A 12,572-nucleotide genomic window follows, 5' to 3' on the forward strand; every position below is an offset into this window, starting at 1 on the left:
TTAACTGTTGATTATATTGAAGTGCTTAAATGCCTCTGAGGTCTCCATGAACAGTAGTACTCCTACCAGTCCAACCTGTGCATTCTCTGGATATACATGCACACCTGGGGTGGTAACATGTAACAAGGCTGTTCCCGCATCAGAAGTTCAAAGGGCTCAAATGTACACCATTTTGCATTGTGCCATATTCTAGGCAAGGTTACCCTGTAATCATCACTATCATCCAAATGAAAAAAATACAGTCACATTGAGAGAAAATCACACAATCAGGGAATTATTGGTTTTAAAAAAATGGCCATCCACTTCTCACTGGTTGATTTTATGGAATCCAGCCTAGCTTTATCTATTTCTTCCTGGCTGGCATAGAGTATTTCAATTGGTCCATATTGTCATTTTAAGCTAAGGCAATCAGCACCTTTTTTCACTGCAGCATTTGCATTCTGAACTTTCTGATCAGAAACATCAGTGATGCAGAGCTCTGTTTCCTCCAGGTTTTTTACAAGTTGATCTCAAAACATCCCACACTTTGGAAAATGTCTCAAATACATTCAGTCTTAGAATGATAATACATGTTTCAAAATGTGACTCAATTCATCATTGCATGTTAATGTACAAAATTAGACTGAGTAAATATTTCTGGAGATATGACTTTGAATGTTGCATTTTTGCTTTTCAAGATTTTGCTATGATTTGGCTGCCTTCACTGTAGTAGTTCTGCTTCTGGTGAAAGTCTTAGTTTCAATGTACTGCAAATCGCAAAATGGTATGGGGGACTGTTTATACAACACCATTTCCAGATTACAGCATGCATATAAGCACTGTACACTGCACAATTAGATGGAGACTAGCAGGTAGATAAATAAGTGCAGTATGTCTGCTGCATTTCTTTGGTTGTATCAATGCAGCAGACATGCTGGTTTATTTGGTTCCATTAACCATCTGAATTTGTCAGAGTTCCTTTATTAAGATTTATTCACACAGGCTTTACCTCCCAAAAACAAGTCTGCCCTCCAAAAATAAGCTGAAGTGAACTTCTGCCATACCTACAGCTCCCCTCTGTAGCTCCCAGGAGTAAGAATGACTCTGCCTACCCATCAGCCTTTGCTCTCTAGGAAACCTGTCCAGTTCCAGTTGTGTTACTTTCATTCTTTTTGAATGAGGACTGAGCAATTGCACACTGTACACAAATTCCAGAAAACACCCCGATTCAAGAATCTTTTATTGGTGGTATGAAATCCCTGAGGGTTTCTGGCCAGCTAGGTTAATATTAGTAAAATAAAAAAAAGTAAAAATAAGGTCCTCAGAGATATTTAGCTTTTCAATTTTTCAAGACATTGTACAGCTGAAGAAATATTTATAAAATTTAAATTTTTAATACATCATGACAACATTACTGACATTTCTTTTGAGTTTCAGAGAGATTTTCATGGCATTTTCCCCATCATATGTTTTTTGGTATTTTTCTCAGGCCAAAACAATATTATGAAACATTTAGGGACAAAAATGCAAACGATCAGACCAAAGCTGGAAGCTAAAATGGCAAAGATCTCCACAGCTACTGTGAACTTTCCAGGTGAGCTGACATAAGCTGGTATAAAGGTGACCCAGACTGCACAGAATATGAGCATGCTGAATGTGATTAATTTGGCTTCATTGAAGTTGTCAGGTAGCTTACGCGCCAGAAAAGCTAAAACAAAGCACAATATAGAAAGGAGTCCGATATAGCCCAATACAGCCCAGAACCCAACTGCTGATCCTACATCACATTCCAGAATGATCTTTTCTTTGTAGTGCTTCATGTTCTTGTTGGGGAATGGAGGGGATATTGTTAACCAAAGCACACAAATAAGTACCTGAATGAGAGTGAAAGCAAGAATGCTCAGTTTCTGATGGAGAGGCCCAAACCACTTCATGACATTACTGCCTGGAAGTGTAGCCCTGAAGGCCATTAACACCACTATTGTTTTTCCCAGAACACAAGAGATGCAGAGGACAAAGGTGATCCCAAACGCAGTGTGGCGCAGCATACAGGACCACTCAGAGGGCCGGCCGATGAAGGTAAGAGAGCAAAGGAAACACAGTTTCAATGAAAAGACCAGCAGGAAGCTCAGCTCTGAGTTGTTGGCTTTCACAATAGGAGTGTCCCTGTGTCTATAAAACACAGCAGCCACAATGATGGACATGCAGGCCCCAGTCACCGAACATGCTGTCAGGATGATCCCAAGAACCTCATGGAAGGACAAGAACTCAACAGGCTTGGGAACACATTCATCCTTCTCAGCATTTGACCAGTAATCAGCTGAACAGGTGATGCAGTCCAGGGAATCTGCACAAAAGAGAGAAAAGCTAATTGTTCAGGAATGTGCTATAAGTTCAGGGCATGAAAAACAGGACCAGAGGACTTTGGGATGAAACATGGATGGAAAACATAGTTTTCAGCTTCCAATCCCAGCACCAATATTAATCATGAACATGGTTAAGCCACATTTAAATTAAGTTACAGGTGTGTCCTCCAAGAGAGAGCCTGCAAAGAACATTTCTAAATAATATATTGTATATATTCACAATTGACCTAAGCTCAATGCAATTTTACAACGGGTCCAGTCCATTGTCTCTATTGGTCAATTTGCGCTCCAGCCGTGCCAATACCCACGATATACGCACAGCTAAATGGAATGTTCACATCTTTTAATATTACTCCACATTTGTAGATTACTGTTAATCTGATCTACTTTGTAACCGGAATGAATGCAACTTAACGTTATCATCATCATCGCCGCTAGTGGCCTACCAAAGTAAAACAAAATGAGTGATTTTAAAGTGTCCATTGACATTCTCTGGGATTTGGAAATATTTAATATAAATTGGATTCAAATCCCAGCACAACCACCAAACCCCGGCCAAGCAAATGATGACTAATAATGACGCTATGAGTTATTTCAATAACTGCACATTATCTGGCAGTGTCCAAATAAACATCTACAACAAAGACAAATGACTTGTGTGTCAATGTCGTCAGGTGTATCGCTACCTAACCTTAGTGCAGTGGGAATACATTATTGCGAGTAGCTAATGTTAGCAATACCATTGCTTAGCTACTGAAGTGGGGATACATTATTGCTTGCTAACATTAGCAATACCGTTGCTTAGCTACTGAAATGGGGATACATTATTTATTGCTTAGCTAGTGCAGCGGGAATCCATTACTGCTAGCTAACGTTGCTCAGCTAGTACAGTGGGGATACATTATTGCTAGCTAAATCCACTGCTTAGCAACCAATAAATTACTCTTCAGCGGAAGAATGCATTTACTAAAAAAGTAGTACATAGTTCCATTAAAAATACATTAATTTACCACTCCGCTAGCTGTGCCAATATCTATGATATACCACAGGTTCTCATCCCATAACGCTGAAATATTTAATGTGCTACATTACAGAGTTCTAATTATTCCTGCCTTATTGTACCTGTAACATTGCTGATTTCTCCCTCAGAACAGGGTACACAGTCATAGCAGCAGACTGGCCTTCCTCTCTGCACAGCCTTCCGAGTGCCTGGGGGACAGCTCTCACTGCACACTGACACAGGCACCTTCAAACAAATATCACAGCAATAGACAACTCTCGCAAACGATATCTGTCTCATGAAATTATATTCCAATGTAAAATTACCTGTGGTTGGCCACTTGCCCAGGTAATGTTTTTCTTCATGGTGAACACCTGTCCATTGGGGGCGGATGCATCATAGTGTCCCACAGTCACAAACTCCATGTGCCCATCCTTCACCTGCCAGTTCACCAACTCATAAATGGCCACCGGATCCCCATTGGCATCGAAGGAGACTTTGTACCCATTCCTGGAGAAGTTTACTTTTCTCAGGTGCTCCATGACCTGATGTAAGAGGGCGCATAGTTCACTTGCTAGTAGCCAGCTCAACTTCCATGTTAACCATCCATTCAAAACCCAGACTCACTGGTCATTTTTCTGGGTGACTTTAACAAAGGAAATTTATTGTACAAATTCCCCAAATGCACAGTTCATCCAATGCCCGACCAGAGAGGAGAACACATTGGACCACTGCTAAACCACAGTCAGCGGCGTGTACCACACAATGTCCCACCTTTCACTGGGACAATCTAACCAACCAGTTATACATCTGATCCCCGCATACAGGCAGAAATTAAAACCCTTTAATATGATTTTTTATGATTGCCACTAGTAATCTTGATAAATACAATGCTGTGATGTCTTACATCAACTGTCTACGAGGAGAAGGCATTTAACGATCTTGAAGAAAATTCAAAATGGCTGAAAATCGAAATGTTTGACACCAAAACATAAAAGTGATTGTAGCAGTGGTTCGACTGGCTTAGTTCAATAATCTGAGTTGTAGATGACCAACAAATTCAAAGTACAGTAAAACCCTGCTACAAAGCAATTCAATCAATCAATTGCATAAAATATGGGGTCGCATTATTCATTCATTCATTCATTATCCTGACCCGCTTATCCTGAACAGGGTGGCAGGGGGCTGGAGCCTATCCCAGCATACATTGGGCGAAAGGCAGGAATAAACCCTGGACAGGTCGCCAGTCCATCGCACACACACCATTCACTCACACACTCATACCTAGCCTGCGGATGACCTCTGCCACACGTTGCACTTTTGCGCGGGGGTTGGTCCTGTCAATTTAGACTCTCCAATCAGCCTAACCTGCATGTCTTTGGACTGTGGGAGGAAACCGGAGTACCCGGAGGAAATCCACGCAGACACGGGGAGAACATGCCAACATGCACAGAGAGGCCCCGGCTTGCTGTGAGGTGGCAGTGCTACCCACTGCACGATCCATGCCGCCGGGTCGCGTTATTGCACGATATTATTTTATGAATAATCAACAGTTACTGTGTGAAAAAAGAGAGGATCACTCATTATCACCCACTTTTATAATGCCTAATAACGCCGAATAGGGATTTAATATCAGCTGAAAAACTGAAATGTCTGGAACCAGACTTATGAAACACATAAACTTAATTTTTGGATGGCTTTCTTTTGGTCAAAATGAAAGAAAGGATGTGAAAATGTTGTTCATCATGATCAAGAATATGAAAAATATGGGGTTAAGATGCAGCGAACTGCAACCGCAAGTTGCACACCGGGGACCGGGGTTCGATTCCCGGCCCTGCCAAAAAAATAATACAATATAATAGAAAAATTTGTTGGGAGATTTGCTCTTTCATTGTGCCTATGATGTTACTAATTTGAAATACAGAACCAATGTTTTTGATGTAAAATAATAATAATAAAAATAATAATAATAATAATAATCCATTGCAGTTGAAAGATTGTGTAATGGACTCTTTACTGTACCTTCTGTGGCTGAACTCTGATACTTGAGTTGCAGTGGAGTTCATCCGAGCAGATGATGCTGTGCATGGCGTGGGCTATTGCATACACAGCCTTGTATACCATGTTGGAGATGCGCAGTTGGGATGTGTCTGTGTAGGGATTCTGCAGGTCTCTCAGATTCTGTTTTCCATCGCATGGTTTCAGGCCTGGTGCAGTCTGAATACCCCCCAGGCTGCAGCCGAAAGCACTCTCCCAGAACTCAGTAAGGAGGGGTGAGTCAGAAACTTGTGCTGGCCCCAGGTCCAGCAGGAAGTTTGGCAGCCCCGGAATGACCGAGCGGGGAATTGCAAAGCCGATGGCTCCAGCACACAGATGGAACCGCAACATCTCCCGGTTAGTGACCCAGGCCTCACTCCCAATCCACTGTAGTGGGGGCAGTGCCTTGCCTTCCAGCTCTGACAGCAAGACCAACAATTCACCCATGGCAATGAATGCCACAATGACACGGGCTGTGGACCTGCGGATGACCTCTGCCACACGTTGCACTTTTGCGCGGGGGTTGGTCCTGTCAAATGCCTCGGAGTACTCCACACAGATGCCCTCTGCCTGCGCTGCCTGCAGAAAGGTGGCCATCCCATTGTTCCCGTAGTCCGAGTCACTCCGCACTGCTCCAATCCATGTCCAGCCAAAATGCTTGACTAGCCTAGCCAGGGCAGCTGCCTGGAAGTAGTCACTGGGGATGGTCCTGGAGAAGGTGGGGAACTGCAGCTTGTCACTCAGACAAGCACAGGTGGCAAAATGGCTTACCTGTAGTTCATTGAATGGAAAGATCCACATTTTAAACAGTGAAAGTAACTTTATTATTATTCTAACCAAGAATTAATCAATATATTGGCCCACCTACCTACCTATGTACCAACCTGTCTATTCGGCACTAAAACACCCCTGCTGTGCAAATTCCTGTAGTCATTGATCAAGTTCACTTTGACTAAATCTTGACTGCAATAAATATCGTGGCTAAATTAGGAAAAAATGGTAAAGATGCCTATTCACCTAATCAAGAAGACCAATTTGCCATGAAAACAGCACGCTCATTATCCAAAACAAATTTTCCATGGATACATAAAAACACAATATGAACACAATATCCTGTACGTATATTCATGCCTCATTTCTATATTTCAAATACATTTTTGAATGCAAGGACTATCATATCATAATCATTTCAGGAATGTTATTGGAACATGCAGTGGAGGACTGGGCAGGAGGAGCTCACCTGGGGGATGCCAAAAGGTCCAAGAATTCGGGACATGGCGATAGATGGAGTGGAGCTAGACTCGCCCACAACAGCGTGGACAGTGGCAGACTTTGAGCAGGACTGGTTTTGAAAGAAGACTGGCTCAACGCCATTGGCCAGCTGGAATATTACCTTCACCGCCACTGGCACAAAAGAGCAGGAATCATGGATCTGGTAGCCCAGAGTTACACCTGGCAAGAGCTCTGAACTGTTGTTGATCTCCTTAATGGCAAAAACCATGGTTCTAGCAAAGCGTACTTCCTCGAAATCCAAACTGTTGTGAACAACAATATGAGGAGTCACAAACATCACATCACAGAATGGAACAAGGTGTGAAATGACAATAATTTAAAATATGCTTTGAAATAAGAGTGGAGCATTACCTGTTCACACCATAAAGATCAACAAATTATGGTATGAAGTAATCTTGGTATTGGTGTTATAATAAATAATCCATCTGTCTATTTTATATTCATTTGAATTACAGAACATATATTTCTAAAGTTGCAAATTCCTATTTTTTAACCGAAATGTGATAATTTGACTGCTGTAACAGGACATACAATTCCTTAAGTTGAAGGTGAGATCTTTTGCTAAGAATTAAACAACCCAAATGAAATGTACAGTGTATCTTTCAAATAATTTGTAACACAATAAAACATAAACATGCATTAAAAAAAACTTAAAACGCTTGTATTTCAAGATGAAAAGTAGTCACAATGTAGAATACAATATCATGCATTTTTAGCAATTTCAATTTTCAATTCAATTATATTTACCCTACTTTCTGCATTTTATCATAATATATTCAAGTAATATATTTCACAATATATTTATAGTTATGCCTCTCCAGAACAGTCTGCACAGTAGCCTCCGCATTGCACAATGCTGTTCTTCCCTTCACTGACCTCCCTGTACAGCTTGGTGCTTTGGGTTGGCTGGTGTAGTTGTTTTCAGTGGTGGTCACATAGTGGTGCATGTTAAAAACACCTCCGATCACAAAGTCCCCAGACTGAGATAAAGAAGCAGGCCTGGGGGTCCCCTGCAGTGTGCACCCCGACCCTGATCCTCGCTTTACCAGAGTGAGAGCTCCAGCCACCAGTGCCAGAACCAGCATGATCCACATCACCTCCATGCTTTCAAGACAGGATGTGGCACTCTCTCATGTTTAAATACCCTCCTGGAGCACAGCCCCCTGAGCCATTCCGTCCTTGGTGAAACGCATCAATCCACACAGAGGAGTGGCTATGCATGATTTACAAAATGACCAACTGTTTTTTTGTTTCCAGTCCTCACAATAATTTTCTTCTCACCACACCAATACAGCAGACCACACACAATAGTTAAACTGAACTGAGAAGGGTGATGTAAACACACTGACACATGAATCAAAAAGCTCCCTGACACTCCGATGCAGCAATAATCCCTGTCTGCATCAACTCTCCTACTTCTGAATGGCCATATGACATAAGTACAGTTCACAAAAGATGAAGTGAAAATATAACATGTGAAGGTAAAGCATGAATACAGAAAATTAATTTAATTAATTAAAGTGTTTTTTATTTCTTCCTGGCACAGAGTATTTCAATTGGTCCATATTGACAGTTTCTGTCATTTTGAGCTAAGGCAATCAGCACCTGTTTTCACTGCAGTTTTTTCATTCTGAACTTTCTGATTTCCTCAGAAACATCAGTGATGCAGAGCTAAAAACATCCCACATTTTGGAAAATGGCTCAACTACATTCAGTCTTAAAATGACAATACATGGGGTGTCTCGGTGGCGCATCCTGTAGAGCACTGACCGCATGCTCATTGCGAGCCGCGACGTCGGCGGTTCGAATCCGACCATCCGACATTTGTTGCATGTCTTCCCCTCTCTCTGACTCCCATTCTTCCTGTCTCTCTATACTATATACTGTCCAATAAAGCTGAAAAAGGCCTAAAAAATATCTTTAAAAAAAAATGACAGTACATTCTAGAGATATGACTTTGTATGTTGCATTTTTGCAAGACACAGTTTTGAGAAAACTGGCTTTCGTGATTTTGCTGCCTTTACTGTCGTAGTTCTGCTTCAGGTGAAAGTCTTGGTTTCAATGTACTGTAAATCGCAATGTAGTAAGGGGGACTGTTGAAACAACACCACTTCCGGATTATGTCACGCATACTTCCGGGTTACGTCACATCCACTTCCAAGTTACGTCAAGTCTGAGTACGAGTAACGGATACAGATAATTTAATTGGTTTAACGGATACGGAACGGAATACGAGTAATGCACTACTCGCTCACCCCAATAAATTACAATGGATTTGTTACATCAGCATCCGATGGCTGTTGGTGATTCTTGACGTTACAGTTTTGAACCGGAATTTACAGAAAAAGAATTGCATGAGCGAGAGAGTCCAGGAGGGCAACTTAGCAACGAGAAAGTAAATATCTAGCTCACAAGTTGTATCAAAATCTTGGCTGTGGATTAATCCTCCTATTTCTGCAGAAGAAGTTGGTAAGTACTACAGGATGTAGCAAGGGTTCAATCTGAGTTATTATTGGCAGTGATGAAAACTCCGTGTTCAGTTGTCCGTGTTCCTCTACTGTCTGTCTCTCTCGCTCACGCCATTCTTCCTCTGTAAATCTTGGTTAAATATATATATTTCTTCTTCGTCAAAATCGAAAAGCTTGTCCTCTAACGTGGTGAAGTCAGAGCTGTCTTTCATTTCCCTCAGGCTAGCCAAGGTAGGTTCCCTGATATCTGTATGCTTACGTTACCATATTTTCGTTGGCATGTCATGTGATCGCGAGGATGGGTAGCCGCCCTCTGTGTTCAAGGGTGGAGTTTGAGTGGCCATTACCTTCTGGGAAACACAGGCTGGAGGTTGAAGTCAAATAAAATCCACTTTTGCCCAATATGTTGGAAAAAGCTACACTGACGGTGATTTTAAAAACTCTATATCAGATCTAAAGATTAAGTGCATTAATTAAGTAGCCGACAATTAGAATAATTAATAAAAAATAATACATTCTTTATTGATTGTAGGTTCACTACCTTTAAGTTGCACAGATAAGGCAGACTAGAGTTTTACATCCTTTCTCTTACAGTGCTACAGGAACAAAGTAAATAAGCTGGAAAACACTACCAAAATAAAATGGAAAAAATCAAAACTCTCACATATACATAACTTGTTCCTGTGGCCATCTTAAATACTTTAACCAGGCTACCCATGGATGCTTGCCCTGATTTGGGGATGTGATGGCATGTGCAAGGGGGGGTGGGAGGGGTGTCATCTGTTGTCTGTCTGCTGGGAGAGAGACAGAGAAAGACTCCTAGTAAGCACTTATTTCAGAAAGTGGTCTAATAGTAATAAGGATTCAATATAAAAGGTTATTTTTAACCACATGATTGTCTTCATGTTAACACACTGTGGTGGCCCGATCAGGAATCGGTACACCACTGGAGTGGAACGGCCCGTGCGCCGGCGCCAAGAGCTAGGAAATATCATTAACCACGTGTATTTCCCCAGGTCGTATTTAACAGAGCCGCACCGGGGAGAGAGCCGGCGAGGAGAATCAGCACCTCGGCCAGCGACACGGGGAAACACGCGTGAGGAATGTGAGGAAGAAATGATTAACCTTTCTTATAGGACAGGCGCAGCCATACCAACTCCAAGAGAGAGAGAGGAACCTTACAAAAGACGGGGCGCAACCACAGAGCGGGGCTGAGTAAGGAGGGAGACGGAGACGCAGCCCAGTGCTAAAAAGAAACGGCCACAAACCCGAACAATGAACAAAGCCGCGGGGCTTCGGAGGCTCGAGAAAAGGCGTGAGCGGAACGGACCACCCACAGTCACCGACAGACGGTGTACCTATTTTTTTGGCCGGTTACTTTTTTTTCGTTTTACTGAAGACAAGTTTTTTTGTTGGGACTTGGTGAAAGTGCCCTGAAGGCACGCCAGAAATAATAAAAATAGAATTTTTGATGAACTACTCTTGCTCTCTCTGCCTTTCTCTCCCCCCGGGGCGCCACAACACATTGTCAATTAAGATTTTGATGGCATTTTCCCCGTCATGTGCTTTTTGGTGTTTTGCTCAGGCAAACAATAACAATATTATGAAACATTGGAAAATGCAAAAACTTTGTTCCCATTCCTGGTGAAGTTTACTTTTCTCAGTTGCTCTGTGACCTGATGGGGGAGCAAGATGGCAGATAGTTCACCTGCTAGTAGCCATCTCAACTTCCACTCAACCTCCATGTTAACCTGGATGACCTCAGCAGTAGTATGTTCCTTTCCCAGGTTCTTACGGCCAGCATGAAAATAATCAGGTGGTTCAGATTCAACCATGGAGATAAACTATTCTGTAGATTTAAAGGGATTTAAGTGACTAAATACTTTTAATATTGTGTTGTGGCCTTTTAGGTAGTGATGCTCTGTAAATAAAACTGGATAATAATAATAATAATAATAATAATAATAATAATAATAATAATAACACATGTGTAGATCCCCTTATCCATTATAGTTGGCATTGTGGAATGGAATGTTTACCTGCCGTGGCTCAATTCGGATACTAGCGTTGCAGTGGGGTGGATTGTTTGATTATTCTGTGCAGATGATGCTGTGCATGGCATGGGCTATTGCATACACAGCCTTGTATACCATGTTGGAGATGCGTAGCTGGGATGTGTCTGTGTAGGGATTCTGCAGGTCTCGCAGATTCTCTGTTCCATCACACGTTTTCTGGCCTTCTGTGGTCTGACTTCCCTTCAGGCTGCAGCCAAAAGTGCTCTCCCAAAACTCTGTGAGGAGGGCTGAGTGGGAAACCTGTGCCGGCTCCAGGTCCAGCAGGAAGTCTCACAGCCCCGGAATGACTGAGCGGGGGATACCAAAGCCGATGGCACCGGCACACAGATGGAAACGCAACACCTCCTGGTCAGTGAGCCAGGCCTTCCAGCTCTGACAGCAAGACCAGCATGTCTCCCAAGGAATCGAATGCCATGATGACGCGGGCTGTGGACCTGCAGATGACCTCTGCCACACGTTGCACTTTTACACAGGGGTTGGTCCTGTAGTACTCCACACAGATGCCCTCTGCCTGCGTTGCCTGCAGGAAGGCGGCCATCCCATTGTTCCCGTAGTCTGAGTCACTCCGCACTGCTCCAATCCATGTCCAGCCGAAATGCTTGACTAGCCAAGGCAGCTGCCGGGAAGTAGTCGCTGGGGATGGTCCTGGAGAAGGTGGGGTACTGCAGCTTGCACAGGTGGCAAAGTGGCTTACCTGTAGCTCCATGAAACGAAATATGCACATTTTAAACAGCGAATGTAACTTCATTCCAACCATGAATATTAGTGAAACAATATGAACATCAACCTAAGTACCTACCTACTTATCAGTCTGTTGAATATGAATACACTTGCACTGTGCACATATAGCTGTAGCCATTCAGCTCATGTGTCTAGATATACAGTGCAGTCGCTAAGTATTTTGACAGTGGTGCAATATCTCTTCTTTTGGCTGTGTACTCAAGCATAAAGGATTTTAAATGAAGCAATATGATGTTAAAGTGCAGACTGTCACCTTTGAGGGTATGTAGATGATTGTCATGGCAGGGGGGACAGAGGAACCAAAAGCAGACAGGGGTATGGAAAACTGGCAGGTTTAATGGAATGAGGATAATCAAAACAGGCAGAGTTAAAAAACCGGGAGGTCAGTCCAAATAAGGCAGAGGTACAGATACCACAAAAAGTCCAGTCCAGGGAAGCAGGCAGTGGTCATAACCAGGAATCCAGAAACAAAAATCTATGGAATGCCACAAGGACAAGGGCTTGGGAACAAGGGCTCGGGAACAAGGAGGCTAGAACTGGGGGATGAAAAAAAAGGCTCAGGACTCAGGACAAGACAAACTAGCACGGTGCATCTGAAAATGACAGGTATAAA

General features: G+C 42.6%; 1 pseudogene; it reads right to left on the bottom strand.

Moving 5' to 3' along the window:
- Nucleotides 1-1,412: 1,412 nt before the first annotated feature.
- Nucleotides 1,413-7,757, bottom strand: LOC133108549 (vomeronasal type-2 receptor 1-like; annotated as a pseudogene).
- Nucleotides 7,758-12,572: the final 4,815 nt, after the last annotated feature.

The sequence above is a fragment of the Conger conger genome, chromosome 13 (assembly GCF_963514075.1).
Source record: "Conger conger chromosome 13, fConCon1.1, whole genome shotgun sequence".
NCBI classification, from domain to species: domain Eukaryota; kingdom Metazoa; phylum Chordata; class Actinopteri; order Anguilliformes; family Congridae; genus Conger; species Conger conger.